The sequence below is a fragment of the Gouania willdenowi genome, chromosome 20, assembly GCF_900634775.1.
Source record: "Gouania willdenowi chromosome 20, fGouWil2.1, whole genome shotgun sequence".
Classification (NCBI taxonomy): Eukaryota; Metazoa; Chordata; class Actinopteri; order Blenniiformes; family Gobiesocidae; genus Gouania; species Gouania willdenowi.
Window position 1 is genome coordinate 11,998,347 of NC_041063.1, and position 20,784 is coordinate 12,019,130.

General features: G+C 39.8%; 1 protein-coding gene across 1 annotated transcript in view; it reads right to left on the bottom strand.

Annotated features, from left to right (window-relative positions):
- LOC114454050 (cadherin-7-like) overlaps nucleotides 1-20,784 on the bottom strand; it is a 192,430-nt gene that overhangs the window by 143,669 nt on the left and 27,977 nt on the right. The gene's annotated exons all lie outside the window — the stretch shown is intronic.

The following is a 20,784-nucleotide window of genomic DNA, read 5'->3' on the forward strand; positions in this document are numbered from 1 at the left end:
AAAAAAAAAACACAACTCCACACCAAAGACTGTTTACAGGCCACAAACACTTCCTTTGCACTTCCTTTCCTGTGGGGACAGCAAGATGTGTCTGATGCATCTAGTCTAGAAAAAGAGAGCAACAATGGAGGCTTGCATGCCAACATTTAGAGGGAAAAACAATGCCGCCCTGACAAGCAGAAATATTTTCTTATCTCTTAATCTCCCCAAATCTTTTGACGTGGATGAATAATGGATGGATAATGGATGGACGGACAGATTACGCACTGTTACAATGCTTAAGTACAAATATTTTGGAGGTTTGACATAATCAAGTGACTAAGGATGTAGCTACTGTACTGTACCTCGAATGAAGCTTAGTCATGTTATGTCCAAGGACTTTTGTTGTGGTTCCTTGTCTGTTTTTCTACCTGTGCATCAAATCCAAAATACTTCAATCGAAAACAAGCCAATGGCCTAGCAATAACAATACTGTATGAACTGAACCATGTGGCATTCAAAATGTCCTTTATGTCTTTCAAGAAGATGAAAAATAAGCTTTACCTGGATTACATAGTCAGAGTGAACCCAAGAGCTGGCGAGAAGAGAAGGAAAATCAGTGGCCATTCTGCTACCATCCAAAGGGATAATAAAACCACTGAAATAAGCTGTGCTACTTCAAAACAGTAAAACACCCGATTAAACCCCAACATGACTATACCTTTGGGATAAAAGAGTTTTCATGTGTAACTATTCCTCAAGTGATAAATATATATCAAATCACTCTTAATTGTATTCTTTATTGGATGAGATAATTGGAGCTGAAGATCAAATGTATCACTGAGTCTTTGCACAGCCTCAGTCCCATGGCATACTTTACAAACGCAAGACTCATTCTCTCCATGGGAAACAAATGGGATGGCTTCCAAGAACAGAATAACTTCTCAGGAATCCCTCTATACTCTCTAGACTATTGTTTGGGCTCAGGTGGCAAGACGAGCTTAAACAGGTAAAAATGAGGAGATAAAAAAGGATACATTGTCTGTTCATCTTAAGCAGTTACAACAACTTTAAACACGGTTAGTAATAAGCACTTTGGCTTATGCAAAGAGGCCTTGGTTTGACTTTCCGGCAGACCCCTGCAAGCCTGAAAAACAGGAGCAAGCAACTCTGAACATGGATGGATTGATGGTCCTTGGATCCTTCTGGTCCTTTGCATATTTGTCTTGTGCATTCCATTGTTTATTAGTGGTAATTTATGTTCCCTTCCTTCAAAGCTATCAATTGAAATATAAAGGAAAACCTTTGGGGAAAAACAATCTGAATAAGAGAAAAAATGAAAGCCTCAGTGCTCATGTTATTACACACTAAATCAATCAAAAGGCAAACTTTATACCATATTAGGGATATGTACTGTATTTCTATTTCTATTTGTATGGTTTTTGTTCCAGGGTGTATGTCATCTTAAAAAAGTTCAAATGAAAAATGAAATCAAAATGAAAAAATGGAAGCAAAGCAAAATGAATAGACTACCAAATAATTGTACCAACCTTATTCATCCCTGTCCATGAAAATTACAGAACACTTGCTCTTGAAGGAATAGAAAGACAAGGATTTGATTTGGGATGAAATGCTTGTTTTGGTCACAGTTTTATAAATCAAACATGGGACTCTGAAAGTGTAATCCACGCCGCAACAAATTCCCAAAATAAGTCATGTGGCATCAGCAATGTGAGGAAAATCATTTTTTTTGTCACCAGTGCATGCAAGCTTCGAATCGCTCTGTTATTCTTGACGAGGAATGAGTAACAATAGTCACGTTTTTCACAGCACATGTATGACACATGGGTTGATTGCTTTGTCGTTCTTTGGTTTTCAAATGAAATCTTTAGAAAAGTAAAAAGTAAAAAAAAAAAATCGATTCGGCGCTATTACGTCGCGCGTTTCTCGGATCAATTCTAAATGCATCCATATCGATTTTTTTTTTTTTTTTTTTTTTCAATTAAAAAATATATATTTCTATCTATATATATATATATAAACCTTTATTTAACCAGGAAAGTCTTTTCCACTGCAGGAGACATTGTAACTGCACAAAGAACTGTGCTGAAACCTTGGCATGTTGACCAGCTTGTGGTTTTTCAAAAAAATCGAAAAAGAAAGTACTAACTTTCTGCATTTATTTGTTGTTCGAGGCAACTCCCTCAGTTAAGTTGCACTAAAGCCATGTTGCACTAAAAGTCAAAGTTGATTTAAAAGCCACAGGCAGATTGTATGTTATTTTTTCATATTTTTTATTTTAAGTTGTTGGCACATGGCATGTTAAAGCCATGTGTAAAATATGCCAATAAAATATATTTCATACATAATTTTCTCATGAAGGTGTACAAAATTTAGTTGTTTCTTAAGTCATATATTTAAAAAGAAATCATAAGAATCGCCTTATACTTTAATATCGACATATGCCAGGCAATACACACCCCAAATTTCTAAGGATAAAGTCCCTTTATGCAACACTCCAACCAGTTACTGAGTTATGGCTGTGGTGAAAAATCAACACGTCAAGGCCATTTCAAAAGTAGATTATGACTAAAACCATTTTGGCACCCCAAAAAAAAAAAAAAAAAAAAAAAAAAAAAAAAAAAAAAAAAAAAACCCTAGATATGGATAAGTGAAGGTCATAGAGTGCACAAAATCACAATTTTTAAATTTCAAGAAAATTGAGCTGCAGTAGAGTAGCTTTTCCTTTAATTCTTGCTGTTTTCAAATTGCAAAATGGCCGCAATAAGAAGAGCAATGGTTGGGATTATTCAGCGCCCTTTCCTCAAAGAGTATGTTCTCAGTGAAGATCAAAATCAAAATCCAATTTTCTGATGTTCCTTGTTACTCGTGTGACATGAGTAATCCAAGATGTATCAAGTGACAAGGCAGTGATGAATAAGAACTGGTTGTTTTCTAATCAGAAGGCGTTCCACGTTCTGCATCGTCCTTAAGCAAGAAACGTCTCATTGGCGTGTGAGAGTGTGCATAGAATGAATGTGACAGATGGTTTAAAACTCTCTGAGACTCCTCATGCAGTGTAAAACCCTATTCCATTTAAGTAAAAGTCCATTAATTCAATAAAAACCCAATACTGCTGATCTTTGATTAGCTAATGACTCACTCATGTTGTTTTTCAAAATAAAAAGCTAGCACAATCTTCAGTTCTAGATCCAGCCAACTGAAGTGAAAGTTATTATAACTAGAAAAATGTCATTGTGGAGGGAATGCATGTAACAACGCTGTATGCTAAATATTACGGCTAAACATCAAACTGTCACGATAATCAATGCCAACAGGATTTCCTCAATTATTATGTGCTGCTTTCAAACTCATTTATTTCAACTAGAAGTTTTTTTCAAATACATCCAATTTTCAAATGGATGTATTTTTTTTCAGGATGATAGTCACTATGTCCCTAAAATGAAAAAGCACCAGTTTGAAAGTCAGTCCAAGTAGTATAAAAACATTAGATAATCGTGTTGGCACACACACAACATAGACCAGAGATGGGCAACTTCTATCAGAGCGGGGCCACAAAAATGTAATTATCTGATCTAAGGGCCACATTATGAAGATTCATGTTAGTATTTAGAATAAAGACCAATCTGAGCTGAAATATAGGAAATAACCAAGGGTTTTGTCATTGTAGTCCTTTTGTGTAGGTTTTCTTGGTGTTTTTGTGTGTTTTTTGAGTCCTCATGTGTGTTTTTATTGTATTTTTTGTCTCGTTTTGTGTATTTTTCTGTCAGTTTGGGCAATTCCTTTGGCATTTTGTGTGTCTTTGAAGTCCTTTAGTATATATTGTTGTGTTTGTAGTCATTTTGTGTTTAAGTGGTAGTTTACTTTGTTACCATTTTGTGTAGTTATGTTGACATTTTGTGCATTTTCTGTGTTGCTGGAGTTTTGTGTGCTACGTTGGGCTTCATATATCTTCCAACTTCACGAATTACAATTTCGTTCTGGGGGGCCGCACAAAATTGGCCCCCGGGCCATCAGTTACCGATGTCGGACATAGACAAGATTCATTAACGTGACAATTTCACAATCCCCCCAAATATTTCTATGTATTGTCCTTATTATAAATTCAAATTAAGACTAACCAAATCAAGCTCTTCTCTTCTCTTCTCTTCTGGTAAAGACGTTTCATTACTTACAGACGCAGGCACTGTTTCCACTCCTTGAAAAATGTGCGCTGCATGAACTTGAAATACAAAGGTGATCGAAAAACCCATGCAAGTTGGCGTGGCTTACACTGTGATTGTATCCCAGCCAGGTGTAAATGAAATCCATTCACTGTGACGACGTGCCTCAGCTAGTCAAGTTAAAAGGTCACCCCAATCTTTCTACAATGTTACTCAAAGCCACTTGCTTTTCAAGTGTTCCAAACAAAGCAAACCAAAGGCTTTAGAAGACACGAATTAAAAATAACAGAATGTTTATTGTGCGACCTACTGCCACCTGTTCACACAGAGGAAGCTTTTATTACATTCAAAAAATTGGAGTACTGACTGCCTTCAATAGCAAAATAACTGCTGTAATATTAGTCATCTTTTGATCAAGATGGTATGCAAAAGCCAAAATGAATAATCCCTGGATGGAAATTTGACCACAGAATTCAAGTTCATTATGACATGAAAAAAAAAACACAAATTCATTAAAACTTTGAAATAAAAATAGCTATTTTTTTTTTTTTTTTCCAGAACCATACAATTGATAGCTGAGCCCTATAGGCACTAATTAAAGTTTGAATTAAAATCTCGGATTCAACTGTGTTGCAATTAGTGAGTATGGAACAGGAAGGTCTAATAAATGCAACACAGATTCAAACACAGAAAGACAACATTTTAAATAATCAATGCTGTCAAGTTCATCATTTTTCCTCCATCAGAGAGCGTTTAAAGAAGGACAGAAAAAAAAAAAAAAAAAAAAAAACAATGAAACAAAGAAGGCATTAGTTTACTGCCAAGGGCATCTTCTTAGACAACAAAACACTGACAGGATCTTGGGCTACAACCAACTTGGTCTACAAATGATAAAATACAACTCGAAGAGCAAAAGGTACCCAGGCAGTGTAGTGAATCACCAGTATTAGCTCGATGACTGCCTCATACAGCACCCTAATTACTATGCACGGATCCTTCTCTGCAGAGCAATGAGCTGGTGAACATTGCATTTCTCACAAAATATTGGCTAAACGCATACATTCAAAAAAATGAAATATGTATACCTCTGAATACATATATACAGATGTATAAAGAGTACTGATATATCCCACTCAAGTTGAAGTACTGTTACTTGATTGAAAGTACGCAACAACAAGTACAAGTAAGTCATATTTATTGTTGGTAATAAATCTTGTCACGGTTCTTTTGCATACAATAAACCATGCACAACTGGAACTTAATTTATTTTTTCACAAAGGCATCTGTATAAAACAAAAGGTTTGTCAAAATGTACAATTCTTTTCAAATTAAAATAACGTATGTAGTTTCACAATGTCTGTTGATAATTTTAAAACAAAAAAATGTATATAGTTTACTCAGTAACAGTATTTGCAAAAAAAAGCAACATTTGGCATTCGGTTTAGTGAGTTAAAAGCAAGGCCGAATAGTAGCGTGTGACGCAATGACGCAATCAAACAACGTGCAGTGATGTTGAGTTGAAAAAGTGTGTGCGTTGCTGCAGGAGCACAGCAGCTGCTCCTCCTTTCCACACACAAACACAGCCAGACTCTCCTTACCGCTCTCAGTCGTCCGTCACCGCGTAAAACTTGGAAGCCGTCCAATTCCACAACCGAGTCCGTTGTTAGTGCCAACGGCTCTAAAAAGCAGTGCAGTTTGCATTTACATATATGGCAATAAAGTATAATATATATTCTATATTAAACCGCAGTGTTGTTTTAGCTGTTAGAGAGTTGGAGAGGGAGGAGCTCACATTCTAAGAGGCGTGTTAGGAGTGTCACCTGCCAACGTGGGCAAAATCCAACTCGCCCGTTTGGAGCTGACTTTTTACAAAATGTGGAATAACAAGGGATGGAGGAAACAGAACTTTTTCAACTGTGTCCCTCTGAATGAGGCTAAAGGGATGTATATCACTGTAGCAAAACTATTAGAAAGTGATTTTTTCATTATACCTCCCCTTTAATGCACTTTAGTTGGAATGCATGTTTTGGTTTATTTGAAGGGCTAATATAAATGAAAAACTTTGTTGTGCTTTTTTGAAAAGTAAAGGCTACTGGAATATTTAAAAAATGTCAGAATAGTCAATAAACATTTACTTTCTTTAAAAAAAAACATGTCTAAAATGTATTCGAGGATATTTATGCACTATTAAAAAAAATAGTGAAAAACTTAACAACCGCATTCAATATTTGGTATTCGGCTTCGGCCACAAATTTTCAATTTGGTGCATCCCAATTAATCACTTTACTTGTCTTAAAACATACTTAAGTACAAGTAAAATTACTGATTTAAAAATATACTCAAAAAAGTACAAGTACCCATAAAAGCTACTACAGTATTGTGAGTACTTCTAATACGTCTCTCTCTCTCTCTCTCTGAGTGAGTGGCAGCGTGAGTGTGAGTGGAGGCTCGGAAACCCGGTGTTTTGGAGTTTTGTGAGTGAGTTTGAACCTTTTTTCTTCTTTTTCTGGCTTATTTCGTCACTCTGTGTGATAGTTTTGCGTTGCCTCGGTTTCTGTTGGGTGGTTTTTTGTTAGATTGCGCAGTTTGGTGAATTGTTTGGCGGCGGCTAACGCCGTCGCTGCTCAGGTGAGCATGACAGCTCAGGTGAGCTCCGTGGGGCGGAGCAGCCCCGGGCTGGAGAGACTGACCCGGCGGCACGGCGTGAAGCTGTGTACGGGGCCGGGTGTCTCTGTGGAGGAATGTAGTTTGGCGGTGGGTGAAGTGGTGGGTTTCGGGAGCGTTAAATCGGCCTCACGTATGAACAGTGCGGTGGTGATCTTTGTGGAGAGCACGGAGAAGGCCAATCAGCTGGTGGAGAGTGGGGTGGTGATCCGCGGTGCTCTGACTCCGGTGTTACCGTTGGGGAACCCTGCGAGAAAGGTGTTGATCTCCAATGTTCCGCCGTTTTTGAAGAACAGTCTCCTTGAGAAGGAGCTGTCCCGGCACGGTCAGATAGTATCTCCAATTAAACTGATCCCATTGGGCTGCAAGTCTCCTAAACTGAGACATGTAGTGTCCTTTAGGAGGCAGGTGTTTATGGTCCTCAGCGGGAAGCAGGAGATAAATGTAATCATGAGATTCCGCATTGATGAGTTTGATTATACAGTTCATGTCAGTTCTGACAATTTAAAGTGTTTTGGATGCGGGGCAGAGGGACATCTCATCCGCTCGTGTCCGGACGGAGGTGGCGCGCGTCGATCTGCCGATGCAGAGGCTCCGCCTCCTGTCAGTGTGGGGGGGCTGCGTGTTGGTCAACGTGACCTCGATATCAGAGATTCGGAAATGCGGGGTGAAGCGCTCAAATCGACGGTCACTGAGGGAGCACTGATTCATTCTGTCTCACAGAGCACAGAGAGAGAGCACGGAGCACCGGGGGGCACACACTGTAGTGAGGTGGGAGCCGTCGGCTCACATGGGGAGGGGTCCCCTGCTAGTGACAGTCAGAAGGAGGATGGCAGTGAGCTGGCTGGGGTTAACGTTCACACTCAGCCAGAGCTAGGGCTCACTGGTCTGAATGGGGGTTTACTGGAGGAGGAGGAGGGAGATGTGGTGATGGATGAGGATTTTCTGAAATCTTCATCGAAACGTAAAATTACAGAGAAGATTGTTAAAAAGTTCACTAAAGTTTCTAAGGTTGACACACATGGCATCTCACACACTGATGTCACTTCACCTGATATGCACACCGGTTCACTGGACATGCACACATGCTCACAGGGTGCACACACAGTGATACAGGACGCACACACAGATTCACAGGGTGCACACACAGAGATACAGGACGCACACACAGATTCACTGGGTGCACATACAGTGATACAGGGTGCACACACAGTGATACAGGACGCACACACAGATTCACAGGGTGCACGCGCAGTGATACAGGACGCGCACACAGATTCACAGGGAGCACATACAGTGATACAGGACGCACGAACAGATTTACAGGGTGCACACACAGATTCACAGGGTGCACACACAGTGCTCCAGGACACACACACAGGTTCACGAGGCGCACACACGGCTTTAAGCTGCGCACACACAGATTCACTGGATACGCCCACACTTATGGAGGATACACACGCAGATGCACTAGATACACACATGGTTTCACAGCACGCACTTGGAGATTCGGTACTTACAGACTCGCAGGCCACGCACACAGTTTTGGAGGAGCACAGTGACTCACAGGACTTGCTCACACCCTCTCAGGATGCACACGCAGATTCACAGGTCATAGATGCAGGGGCCCCCTTCCTATGCGCTGGGTTAGGGGGTGACCAACAGAGCCAGTACTCCTTTCAGAGGATAAAATCCTTCCTCAAGGATACAAAGGGAATGAGGCTGGTTCGGCTTGAGGCTTATTTCTCGGACCTCCAGGTGTTCCATGACTCTGTGGGACACTTTATGAGGAACCCAGGAAACCTGGGGCAGGACGTGTTTTCGGAGCAGGAGATTTTTCGGTTAAAAAAGTTTCTGACCAAGATTAGAAAACGGGCCTCCCAAGATGATCAGTTTTAGGGTGTGTGGTTTTTTTTCTTTTGTGTTTTTATCCTTCGTTAGTTTATTCCCAGCTGACACAATGTGTGAGTTCGAACTTGGTTCTCTGAACTTAAACGGGGCCAGAGAGGCGGTGAAGAGGGCCTCACTGTTCAGCCTCAGTCAGGCTAAAAAGCTAGACGTCTTATTTATCCAGGAGACACACAGCACACCAGAATTAGAAGCAGATTGGAAGAAGGAATGGGGAGGGCAGGTTCACCTTAGTCACGGAAGCAGCACTAGTAGTGGGGTGGGTGTGCTCTTCTCCAGGGGTTTTTTACCTGTCTCCAGTTCCTCTGAGGAAGTGATCCCGGGGCGTCTTTTAAAAGTTAGTGCTGTTTTTGAAGATGTGCCAATGGTGTTTATTAATGTGTATGCTCCCACAGTGGGCAGACAGAGGGTGGAGTTTTTTAGTGTTTTAAGTGACGTCCTGTCTAACTGCAGTGATGATGTCCTTCTTTTTCTGGGGGGGGATTTTAACTGTACCACTAACCCTGGATTAGACAGGAACCACCCAGAGCCACACACAGCCTCCAAGAGCTGTTTTTTAAAAGTGATTGAGGCCTTTGACCTCTGTGATGTGTGGAGGCACATTCATCCAAGGGTGAGGCAGTATAGCTGGACTCACTGCAGGGCGAACTATCTGTCCTTGGCCAGGCTGGATCGTTTTTATTGTTTTCAGCACCACGTTAATGTTTTTAGGGGTTGCCAGATTAGCCCGGTTGGTTTTTCTGATCATTCCTTGGTTAAAGCTTCGGTTTTTAAGAAAAATGTTCGATGTAAGAGTGCTTATTGGCATTTTAACACAAACCTGCTCAAAGATCGAGTTTTTAAAAGGGCTTTTAAAATTTTCTGGCAGTCCCATAGTAGTAGAGAGTCTGATTACAATTCTCTGCAACAATGGTGGGATGTTGGGAAGGTGCAGATCAGACAGTTGTGTCTTCAGTATACTCTCAATGTCACTAGAAGCATGAATGGGTCACTTAGGGCTCTGGAGAGAGAGGTGGAGGAGATGCAAAGTCAGGCACACTTCACGGGAAATCGAGAGCATATTGAAGCTCTCAAAAACAAACGATCTACTCTATCTGACCTTCTGGGGGTCTCTGCACAGGGAGCCATGGTCCGCTCTCGGTTCCAATATGTGGCTCTCATGGATGCTCCATCACATTTCTTCTTTGGGTTGGAGCGGAAAAACGGCCAGAGGAGGCTGATGCACTCTCTGCGCTCCAGCACCGGGCAGCTACTGACGGAGTCGGCAGGGATCAGGGAACATGCTGCCTCCTTTTACAGGTCCTTATACAGGAGTGAGATCCAGGAAGGGGCGGAGGAAGCACAGGCCTTCTTTGAGGGCCTCCCTCAGGTTCCTGCTGACCTGAGAGCGGAGCTAGATGCCCCATTAACTGCTGGTGAACTACAGGCAGCACTGAAAAGTATGCAGAGTGGGAAAGCTCCGGGTATCGACGGGCTGCCTGTGGACTTTTATAAGGCTTTCTGGCCTGAGATGGGCAGAGACCTGCTGAGGGTCCTCAGAGACAGTCTCAGGACAGGGCGGCTGGCCCTGAGTTGTAGGAGAGCGGTCCTGACTCTACTCCCCAAAAAAGGGGACCTGCAGGACATCAAAAATTGGAGGCCTGTGTCCCTGCTCTGCAGTGACTACAAACTGCTGTCCAAGGTGCTGGCCACTCGGCTGAGGAAGGTGATGGAATCCGTGATCCACGTAGACCAGACCTACTGTGTGCCCGGTAGGCTCATTTCAGATAATGTGACGCTAATTCGAGACATTTTGGACCTCTCTAGAGCATTGGGCTTCGACCTTGGTCTGATCTCTCTCGACCAGGAAAAGGCTTTTGACCGGGTTGAGCATCTGTACCTCTGGCGCACGCTGGAGGCTATGGGGTTCGGCTCTGGTTTTATAGCCATGATCCGGGTGTTGTATGGTGACATTGAGAGTGTGCTGAAAATAAATGGTGGTCTGGGGGCCCCGTTTAAAGTTGAACGTGGGATTCGACAGGGCTGCTCAATGTCAGGGATGTTGTACTCTCTGTCGTTGGAGCCTTTTTTACATAGACTCAGGGCGCAGCTTTCCGGGGTGTCATTGCCAGGGTGCATGACCAATTTTAAAATGTCTGTATATGCTGATGACCTTATTATCCTGGTGACGACTCAAAGAGACATTGATGTACTTAATAAGACTGTGTGTGCTTTTAAGAAGATTTCCTCTGCCAAAGTGAACTGGCTTAAAAGTGAAGCGGTCGCAGTTGGGAACGCTTCGACAGGGACACTGTGTCTACCTGCAGGCCTGACGTGGAGGTCAGGTGGGCTGAAATACCTCGGAGTTTATCTCGGGGATGAGACCTTCATTGCCCAGAATTGGACTGGTGTTTTAGAAGCTGTTGAAGGTCGTTTGAAGAAATGGAAGTGGATCCTCCCACGGATGTCATACAGGGGCAGAGTCCTGGTGATCAACAGTCTGCTCGCTTCCATGTTGTGGCATCGGCTGGTGACTGTGGAACCTCCAGGTGACTTGTTAGCGAGACTGCAGGCCATGCTGGTGGATTTCTTCTGGGATCGATTACACTGGGTTCAGCAAAGCGTGCTTTTCCTGCCAAAGGAGGAAGGGGGGCACGGTCTGATACACCTAGCCAGCCGGGGAGCTGCCTTTCGCCTCCGCTTCATCCAGCGGTTCCTGACCGCTCCTGCCGGCCTGGTGTGGCGACCTTTGGCGTGTGCCATATTGAAGCAGTGTGGAGGGCTGGGTCTGAGTGAGTCACTGTTCCTGATGGATTTTAAAGGTCGGACAATGGATAAGCTTCCGTCCTTTTACCAGGGAGTTTTTAAAGTTTGGAAACTTTTTTACCTTCGCCGTTCTGAGCCCTGTACTTCTTTGTCGTGGCTACTGAGGGAGCCGGTTGTGTTTGGGTCCCGTCTTGGATGCGAGGCAGGATCGTCCGCAATCCTGAACAAACTTTGCAGCTCGAAGGTGCTAACCCTTGCGGACGTTGTGGTATTTGCCGGCCCTCTCCTCAAAGATGCCGACGGATTGGCATCGCAGATCGGCGTCAGGTCGGTCAGGATCGTCAGCCATTTTCTCCGTCGACTCAAGGGCCAACTTGTGGAGTCTGAGCTACGGCTCCTTGCAGGTCACGGTAAGAGGCGATGTGTGCCAGACCCCACAGATACCTTCCCGGAGTGTGCGTTGATGCCAAGAATGACACATCATGGAGAGTTTTTAAGACTGAGGGCCTCTGCGGCCATTTCGTTTGAGGAAACTGGGGGTCGGGAGTTTTACTACCTTTCTGTTAAAGTTTTAAATCAGGTGAAACTAAGTGGTAGACCGGATACTCCATGGAGGTCACACTTGGCCCTGTGTGACTCACGAAAACCTGAGTGGAGTACACTGTACAAACCTCCACTGACTAAGAGGGGAGGGGACCTACAGTGGCGCATTCTTCATGGCGCAGTTGCAGTCAACTCTTTTGTGTCAATTCTTGACCCCACGGTGTCTGATCTGTGCCCTTTCTGCTCCCACAGGGAAACTGTTTTTCATTGTTTTGTTGAGTGTTCTCGGCTTGCTGCCTTTTTTTGTTTGATGTCCCAGTTTTTCTTGTTGTTTGGCCTCACTTTTAACACTCATTTGTTTATTCTAGGGATCAGACAGGTAAAAAAAAAGGAAAGTTGAGTGCCGATTACTGAACTTCCTGCAGGGACAGGGCAAAATGGCCGTGTATCTCAGTCGGAGGAACAAGGTCAATGGTTGTAGAGATGATGATGTGGTCATTATCTTTAAGAGAATGATCAGAGTGAGGTTAAAGACTGATTTTCTTTATTTTAAGTCATGTGACAACCTGCAGGAGTTTGAAGATCTGTGGTCACTGAAATGTGTGCTGTGTTCAGTGGTTAAGGGGGAATTAATTTTTGGTACTGTTATTTGAGTGTTCTTGTACTGTGTTAGCACCGATTTGTAAATAAATGTGACTTGAAAAATCAAAAAATCTCTCTCTCTCTCTCTCTCTCTCTCTCTCTTTCTCTCTATATATATATATATATATATATATATATATATATTAACACACTATTGGTGGAAAGTCCCTCTTTGTTTGTTTGTGAAGCTGGAGGCCTTTTATCAATACCCAGTGTAAACAGCACTGATATAAGCCTTTTCACACTCTCGTTCAGTTCTCGCGCATGAGGTCAAAGGTCAAGAGGGATAAACATAGCTGACAGTGTAAACAGTGAGTCTGACAGAGATTTAGATCATTTTTTCCCCGATGGAGCATTGATTCTTCTTTGAAAAAAAAAAAAAAATGTGGTATCGGTCTCCAAGGTAGAAATGCTGTTAGCTGCTAAAGCTAATGCTGCACACGAGCTAAAAATTCAGGTTTTACCTTTTCAAAGTGAGGACTCATACTGTCCTTTTCACACTCGAAAATCTCGCTTGTCCCATCAATACTAATACATTTTATTTATAAGCAATTTTCAAAAACTCAAAAACACTTTAGAGTTGTTAAAACAACTACACAAGGAAAAAAATAAATAAAAAAATACCAACAATAAAGGTAAATACAGAAAATACTGGAGTAGGAAGCAGAGGAGGTCTGTTGCTTTGATACTGCTTCCCAGGTAGAGTCCAAATTCCGCCCACTGGAGACCCAGGTAGTCTGTGTTTTTGTCAACCAGGGGTCACCTGTGTGGAAGCAAGGGGACTGCCTTGCTTCCATACTGCTGCTGAGCTGCTCCCATCGATTTTTAAAAGTGCTCGAATCGGCCGTAAAGTGGCTTCAGCGGAAAACCCTGATCACCTCCTCGAGTCCAAATATGTGTAATATGAATAATATAAACACTAATAAAACACTAAAGGTCTCTGGAATAAAATTACAAACGCTGTTAGGTTGGAAATATCAACAGAATGAACAAGTTTGTTGACGCTTTTATCCCTCTCGACCAATGACCCCCCCCCTCTCCGATCAAGCATGCGCACTTCCAGAGTGTGAAAAGGCTTATCAGAATAATGATTTTTGTCATGCTGTTTACTTACACATGTCTCCAAGTGAGGTTTGTCTGCATATGTCATGCTTTAGCATAAATGTCACAGAAGAGAGCTGCCATTAAAAAAAAAAAAAAGCTTTCACAGTACATGTAGGTCATTTCTTCTCCCTGTGGAAATATAGCCTGTTGTAGGATTAGAGCATATGATTCATTATGAGTGGATTTAATTACAGCAAGAGGTGGCCAACGCATCGCTGGCTTTAGAACATTATGGTTCCTTTAGTCACTGGATTGAAAATGTCTGGGGTGAGGGGTGTGCATAGGAGGAAAACGTGTGCAAAGAATCCATGCAAGAGAAAATTAAAGGTTTGAAAGTACTTGATCAAAGCAGCTAGTTCAATTCATATTTATATATATATATATATATTTTTAAATTAGATTCCTGAAAGTAATCTAGTAAATGGCTAGGCAGAGACAAAATTCATACATATGCAAACCAAACCAAATAAATAATCTAGCATAAGAAATATGCAGTAGTTTTCTCAAAGTAGGTCACAAACACAATTTATACAAATTTTCTAAAAGGGTTTCAAGGCAGCTTGGATGTTGATCTTTTGACTGATGTGTAATAACTGTGTTTGAATTGGTATCAGGTCTGAAAAAGGACACCTGAGAGCACTTTCATTTCAGCAGCGTTTCGTTTTTTGGTCATTGCTAATGCATAGAGCGGACTGTCCCCTCTGTCCTTGAGCATCAGATGAAGACTCTATTGCTTTTCTTTTCCCATTTTGTCAGCTCCCAAAAAGTGATTTTGAAAAAGAAAACACCTTTCAGTGGTTACCTTTAAACACACAGCCCGTGTATACACAAAATAAGATAGATGTTGGATAGATTTAAAGATTTATCCGCACTTAGCCTCAGTTGAAGTTTGACAAAAAATAACACAAAGAGTAAAAAATGTAACTGGAAAACTGTAATATTTTTTTAAAAAAATCATGAAAATGATTTGTATATTCTTACAACTATACATTTGAGCATTAAATGTAAGTTTGCACTAAATTCTAGTTCAAGAGGCTGGAAATTGTAATCTATGTTTTGAAATTGTCAGGAGTGAAAACTTATTTGCAGAGCAGGACTAGTCAAACTGAAAACTTAAAAGGATTTCTTGACGTCTTAACTGCATGTGAGTTTTTTTTTAATTTGCGTCTTTTTTGTACTGTGTTGGTGTGCCGCTTGGCCAACGCTCCTTTGAAAACAAGATTTATCTCTATAGCAGAGACTACCTGCTGTAATACATGTTAATTCAAAAATAAAAGACGCAAACACACAGTGACAAGACGGGGAATGTTGAAACAGACAGGACGTAGGAAAAGAGACAAAGAATAAAGTGAACACAAACAAACAACAAAATAAAATAAAATCCCATTATAACACAAAAAAATGGTGTTTCATCAGTAAACTCAAAGTAACCTACTCCGAATTATCACAAAAATAAGTTGTACAGTGTTTCAATCAAAAAACACAAGGCAAACATATATATCTTGAGATTAATCTAAGAACTTCTTAACAGTTTTCATATTATGAGATTTGAGTTTTGTGCATGCTAGCAAGTACTAAATTGCTAAAATGCTTTAAAAAGTTATAAAAATGAGAACCATTATAGCTTTAAAAGCTATAGAGATGTTCCTGACATTATATTACAATTTTCTAGAAATAATGAATCTTAAAATACAACACAAACATACTCAATCAATCCGTGTACCCTTCGTTCTTTGGTTATTCTATTTTAAAACCAAATCAAAATAACAAATAAATAGTGCGTTTTTTTTTTTTTTTTTTTTTTTTTTTTTTACTGATTTAAAACCAAAACAGAAATACAGAAAAACCAGACAAACAGTGTTTGTCATTGACACACAAATCACACCTCTGCCAGCTGTGTGAGGTGAACAACATGCTACAAGATCATATTTATCAAACGCAGCAGAGTAATAGTCCGTCTGTCCGTCATTCTATGTGGTGAGATTAAAACATGAAGCTCTCGTCCTAGTTTCCCCGTACTGTAAATATCTAAATTTCATACAAACAGAACCAGATTTAATTTTAAAACAGATAAACGCTGCTTGTTTGATTTTTGGTTTTCCCATTTTCCTGTTTATGGTTTTAAATTAATAAAAAAAACCGCTTTGAAACAAAATAACCAAAAAACGAAGGGTACACGGTTTTCAATCTTTCAAAACAATAAAAAGCTTTAATAATTTAATTAAAAACAATATTGTTGAATGTGTTTTGCCAGCCATTCATCTGAAAAATAAAGCAGATAATGTGTTTATGTAAAGACCAGAAACCATATGATTTTCATATTCAAGTCAAGCAATTGGCTATGAAAGTCATCGAATAATCTCTTCTAAGAGTAGTGTGAAGCAACTTCCATGTGTTTGAGGTTGGTTATTGCAGCAGTTGTTGTAATAAATACATTTTTCAAGCTTCATGGGGGCTTTAGTGGACATTTTAAGCAGAATTGTATCAGTGTATGGCCAGAAATGACTACATCTTCATAGGATGTCTAATTTAAATGTCTTCCTACAAATCAGTAATTTTCCTGGATTTCTCTAGGGATGTAGTGAAGTGGAAATATAATAAAAAGAAGCACTATTTGCATCTTAACATTAAAATACAGCTACAAAAAATGGTATAAAATTATTAGGTATTTTCTAGGCTTTGATATCCCTAGTGGCTTTCGTTTAGCAGGGCATTACAAACATTACAAACAGCAGCTCACATAAACCAACATGGTTACCGTGTACAGGACACCATAATTGACTTTCTCCTTGAGAAATCTAGCTGCTGTAATGAGATAATCCTTTCACCCCTCTTTTCTCAATCAGAGGGTTCTTTTTCTGCAAAGAAACTGCTTCTGAAAGTGGGAACAAACCAATTAGTTTAAGGCTTCTGTTGGTCAGAATTTGTTGTGATAGACTTCAAACAAAGAACTGTAACCAACATTGAGTAGACAAGAATAGAATAAATGAATAAATGAATGTGACGCAAAGGTAGGAGACGTGTAAAGGAGACTCTGGGTCTTTGTGATCCGACTTAGAGGAAATATTACGATGACTGTGCCTTTCTTGTGTCGTGATGTATTAGGCTGGATAAAAACCAATCCCTGATGTGCTGAGATGAATCTTCTTCCTTCAAACACTTTCATAAAATGCATAATTAGTCAAATGAAAATGAGCCACTTTCCAACATGAGGAGAATAGTTCCTACAATATTTGACTTTTTTATTGGTATTTCAAACACATACAGTATCTGTACTTTCTATTCCGTACATTTAAAAAATGAGCACGTTACTTTTAAGACCATCGAAGGTGACAACACAACGTAAAAAGACGCAAACCAACAACCGCTTCTGCTGCTTGTAAAAAGCTTTTCAACAGCATGACTCATTCCAGAAACCTGGAGAACATGATTCACTTGAGGCAAAGTGAAAAATGTTGGTAGCTTGAGCTTTTTTTTCTGTTAGTTATATGAATAACATTTTCAAGTTTTTTTAAAAAATGTTACACTGGGTTTATTTGATCATGTGCATTTTTCTTCTTGAAAGATTTGATTTACAACTTTGATCTAGAATGAATGCTAAATTCTCCATGTGTTCAAAGGTAACATATTTAATTTATTTCCATGTACCAGTTTTCTACAAGTTCCTAAAAATGTTAAATCAATATTTTCATTTACACAGAAACTTACTTACTTTCATTACACCAGAAAAAGACACAGGATTGTCTCTTAATGCTGATTAAATAAACCTAAACACACGGGCTGAGGACATCTTTTCAGTTGATAGAGATCAGAAGAGGATAAGGTGTTGGATCCAGAAGCAGAGAGAGGAGGAGGCAGCAGTGAGTTAACATTAAAGGCCATTTAATTAAACTCAAAAGCCATTAGGTAAGAAATAAAGATGTTGAAAATGAAAAGCCAAAACTAACACGCTGACTGACGGACAGGAAGAGGACTAACGTACTAACGTACTACACAGTCAATGAGTACATACTGTCTACTATATAGTATTAGTATGACTAGGAGGGACCGTTCACACTGAAGTATACTTCCGAGTTTCCCAAGATGCATTTTATAGCTACAATGACAGAAACCTGAAGCACACTGATGCTAAACACCACCTTCAAAAGTTAATCTTAAGTGAGAAAGTGACCAAGTACAACATCAACATATGGTCATTTAATCCAAAAAACTCGCCATTGTGCTACTGATTAAACTTCCTGTTAGCTTCAAAACAAGAGCCCTATTTACTGAAGTGTTAAAAAAAAAGCTAATGGAAGACAAGAAGAGATGCTTTTGTTTTGAAAAAGGGATGTTTGCCTTTTAGCTTGAAGCCAGTCCCAGAACGATTTTACGCTACGCTCGCAATGCATCATGGGGCGGTTGAGTATGAGTAGTGTGGCCACCGTGCATACTTAAAAAATGTCCCGATACAGTATACAACCGCATGGTACTAGGGATGTAACGATTCACTCAACTCCCGATACGATTCGATTCACGATACTGGGTTCACGATATGATTCTCTCACAATTTATTTTACAAAATGGGACTGTAGACAATTTTTTTTTTTTTGGAAAAAAATTAGAAAATACAGTACTATTTTCCTTTTATTTTTCATTGTCAAAAGAATCCCTTGATAAACTATTCAAAACAATGCAAATTAACTAAAAATAAATCTTGAATGAAATAAATAAAGGAATAATACAAATGAAAATGAAGCCTATTAATTTAAATTCTGGTTCTATAATAAACAATGCAAAACTGCATAATAGTTCTTTTTCTTTTAAAAGTGCAACTGAAAATGTATTTTGTGCCTTAACAAATGGACTTAAAAAAAAAAAAAAAAAAAAACGTCATTGCACTGATTTACGTCATATTTGTTTGGACCAGCAGAGGGCGCTGGTAACCCAGTGGTCGGTTGGCATGCAGATATCTTGCAGTGAAGAAGAGAAGCTATGCTAGCAGACAGAGCTAATAGAAAAACGTGACTTTTACAGATATTCAAGTAATATTACAGATATTCTTTCGGTGCTTAAAGGGTAATGAATCATTTATTAACATATTTAAGAGTAGAAGGCAGCCAGAAAGAAAGTATTAGCAGACTCCGCCTGCCGCCTACACTTGTGGATAGCGCCCTCTGCTGGTCAAAAAAGTACTGCGATTCAATTTTCAGAAAATCGATATCAACCGTGATACCTATGAATCGATTTTTAACTGCCTTACGATTAATCGTTACATCCCTACATGGTACTCACCAGGAATGTATCACAGCGTAGGGGGATCGTGTGGTGTGCAAGACATTTTGAAATGTATAACTCTCTGAGGGTCAAATTTAGTTTTTTTTCATGTTTTTATTTAAAAAAAATTTTAAATCTTTGTTCCAGCCTTACTTTAAAGCCAAACGTAATTTGTTGAATTGGTGAAGGTGATGATGAATGCAGTTAGAGTTACTCATGCGTTGTATAGGTCCCACACTAATAAATATTCACACACACTGTAGAGACAAGAAATAACATTTTATGCAAAAGACTGATTCCAAGTCGCGCTTTTCAAAATTAAATGTGGTATTATGTCAGACCTGCAGTAAATTATTACGACAGTACTGATTAAAAAATAAAAAAAAAAAAACAGGAAAACTCCCCTACGCTGCTGTAAATGCACCATGGGGCACCATCACTCCATCCATAGGGGATCAAAATGACAACGTCGGGGGCCCATACGCTCAACAGCCCTCGCGAGAACCCTGCGTCCGGGTATTTCTCGCATAATCAATCTTTCTAGGGCTGCCAACTTTGGTCGTTTAGTCGACTAAGTGGTCGATGCCGTCGTGGTCGACCAAGATTTTCATTGGTATCAGTTTCAATACTGTTTTTGTATGAATGTATGAAGACAGGCTTGAAGCACAAGGATCCACTATTGAATCAATCATTTTCCTGCACAAGAACATGGATTATCCTTATATTTGGTAGGTGGATTGTGTAAATAGATCGCGCGCCCACTGCGTAAGTTTGTTTCCCCGTGCGCTGATCTGACGTTAACATTAACAGTTTATCAATAACAAACAGGCTTACCACTAAAACAAATGTAAATATGTCTTTTGTATGAAGGAAAAAAACTGGATTGTTTAGTCGCTACGTGTGCCATAGTCTTGGTCGACCAACCATTTCCTTGGTTGACTACGGCCCTAAATCTTTCCATACTTTTCAATTGGAACGCACTACTAGTGATCGACTGATTCATCAGCCCCAAAAAATCCCTATCGGCCGATCCCTACGCACTACATACTCATTTTGACTTCAGACTTAGTATGAGTAGTACATCAGTATGCCATTTCAAACACAGCCAATGAGCCAGCAACCATTTTAATTATGTGTCCAAACAAACTAAATAGTCAGGGAAGCTAATTAGGAAATGAAGCACACCTGAGTGCAAACAAGAGGGAGCCTAATCACTCACAATCCAAACATACTGACAGGACCAGGGGGTATTTCACAAAACCTAGATAAGGGATTTAGCTTGACTAATCCTGATATCCTTGATGAGTATTTATTGTTCATTTAATTAATATATGAAGGTATTAATTATAATATTTAATTAATCTCCTATTTCTCAGAGAAGCCCAGTGAGCATGCGGAACATGTGCCTGTATAAAAAGTTAATTTAGTACAAATATTTATTTTTTTCTTTATCAGGAAAACATGTATCAATCCCTAAAGAATGTAACGTTTGAGTTTTAAGAAATGATTCATCAAAACACTAAATGATCTATTATATAATTAAGACTTACTGAATCATCACTTTTCTTTGAACACGTGTGTCTGATCAGAAAAGCCAAAGTAGTAACTATCATATATTTACTGAATAACTCCAATTTCAACACTTTTAAAATAGTGAAACGACAGGAAATGTATTATTTGTGAATACATTTGGAAAAATCTTTTCCTATTCTCGCTCAGTCACAAATGACATCATGTCGTCTCAGCATTGATTTCTATT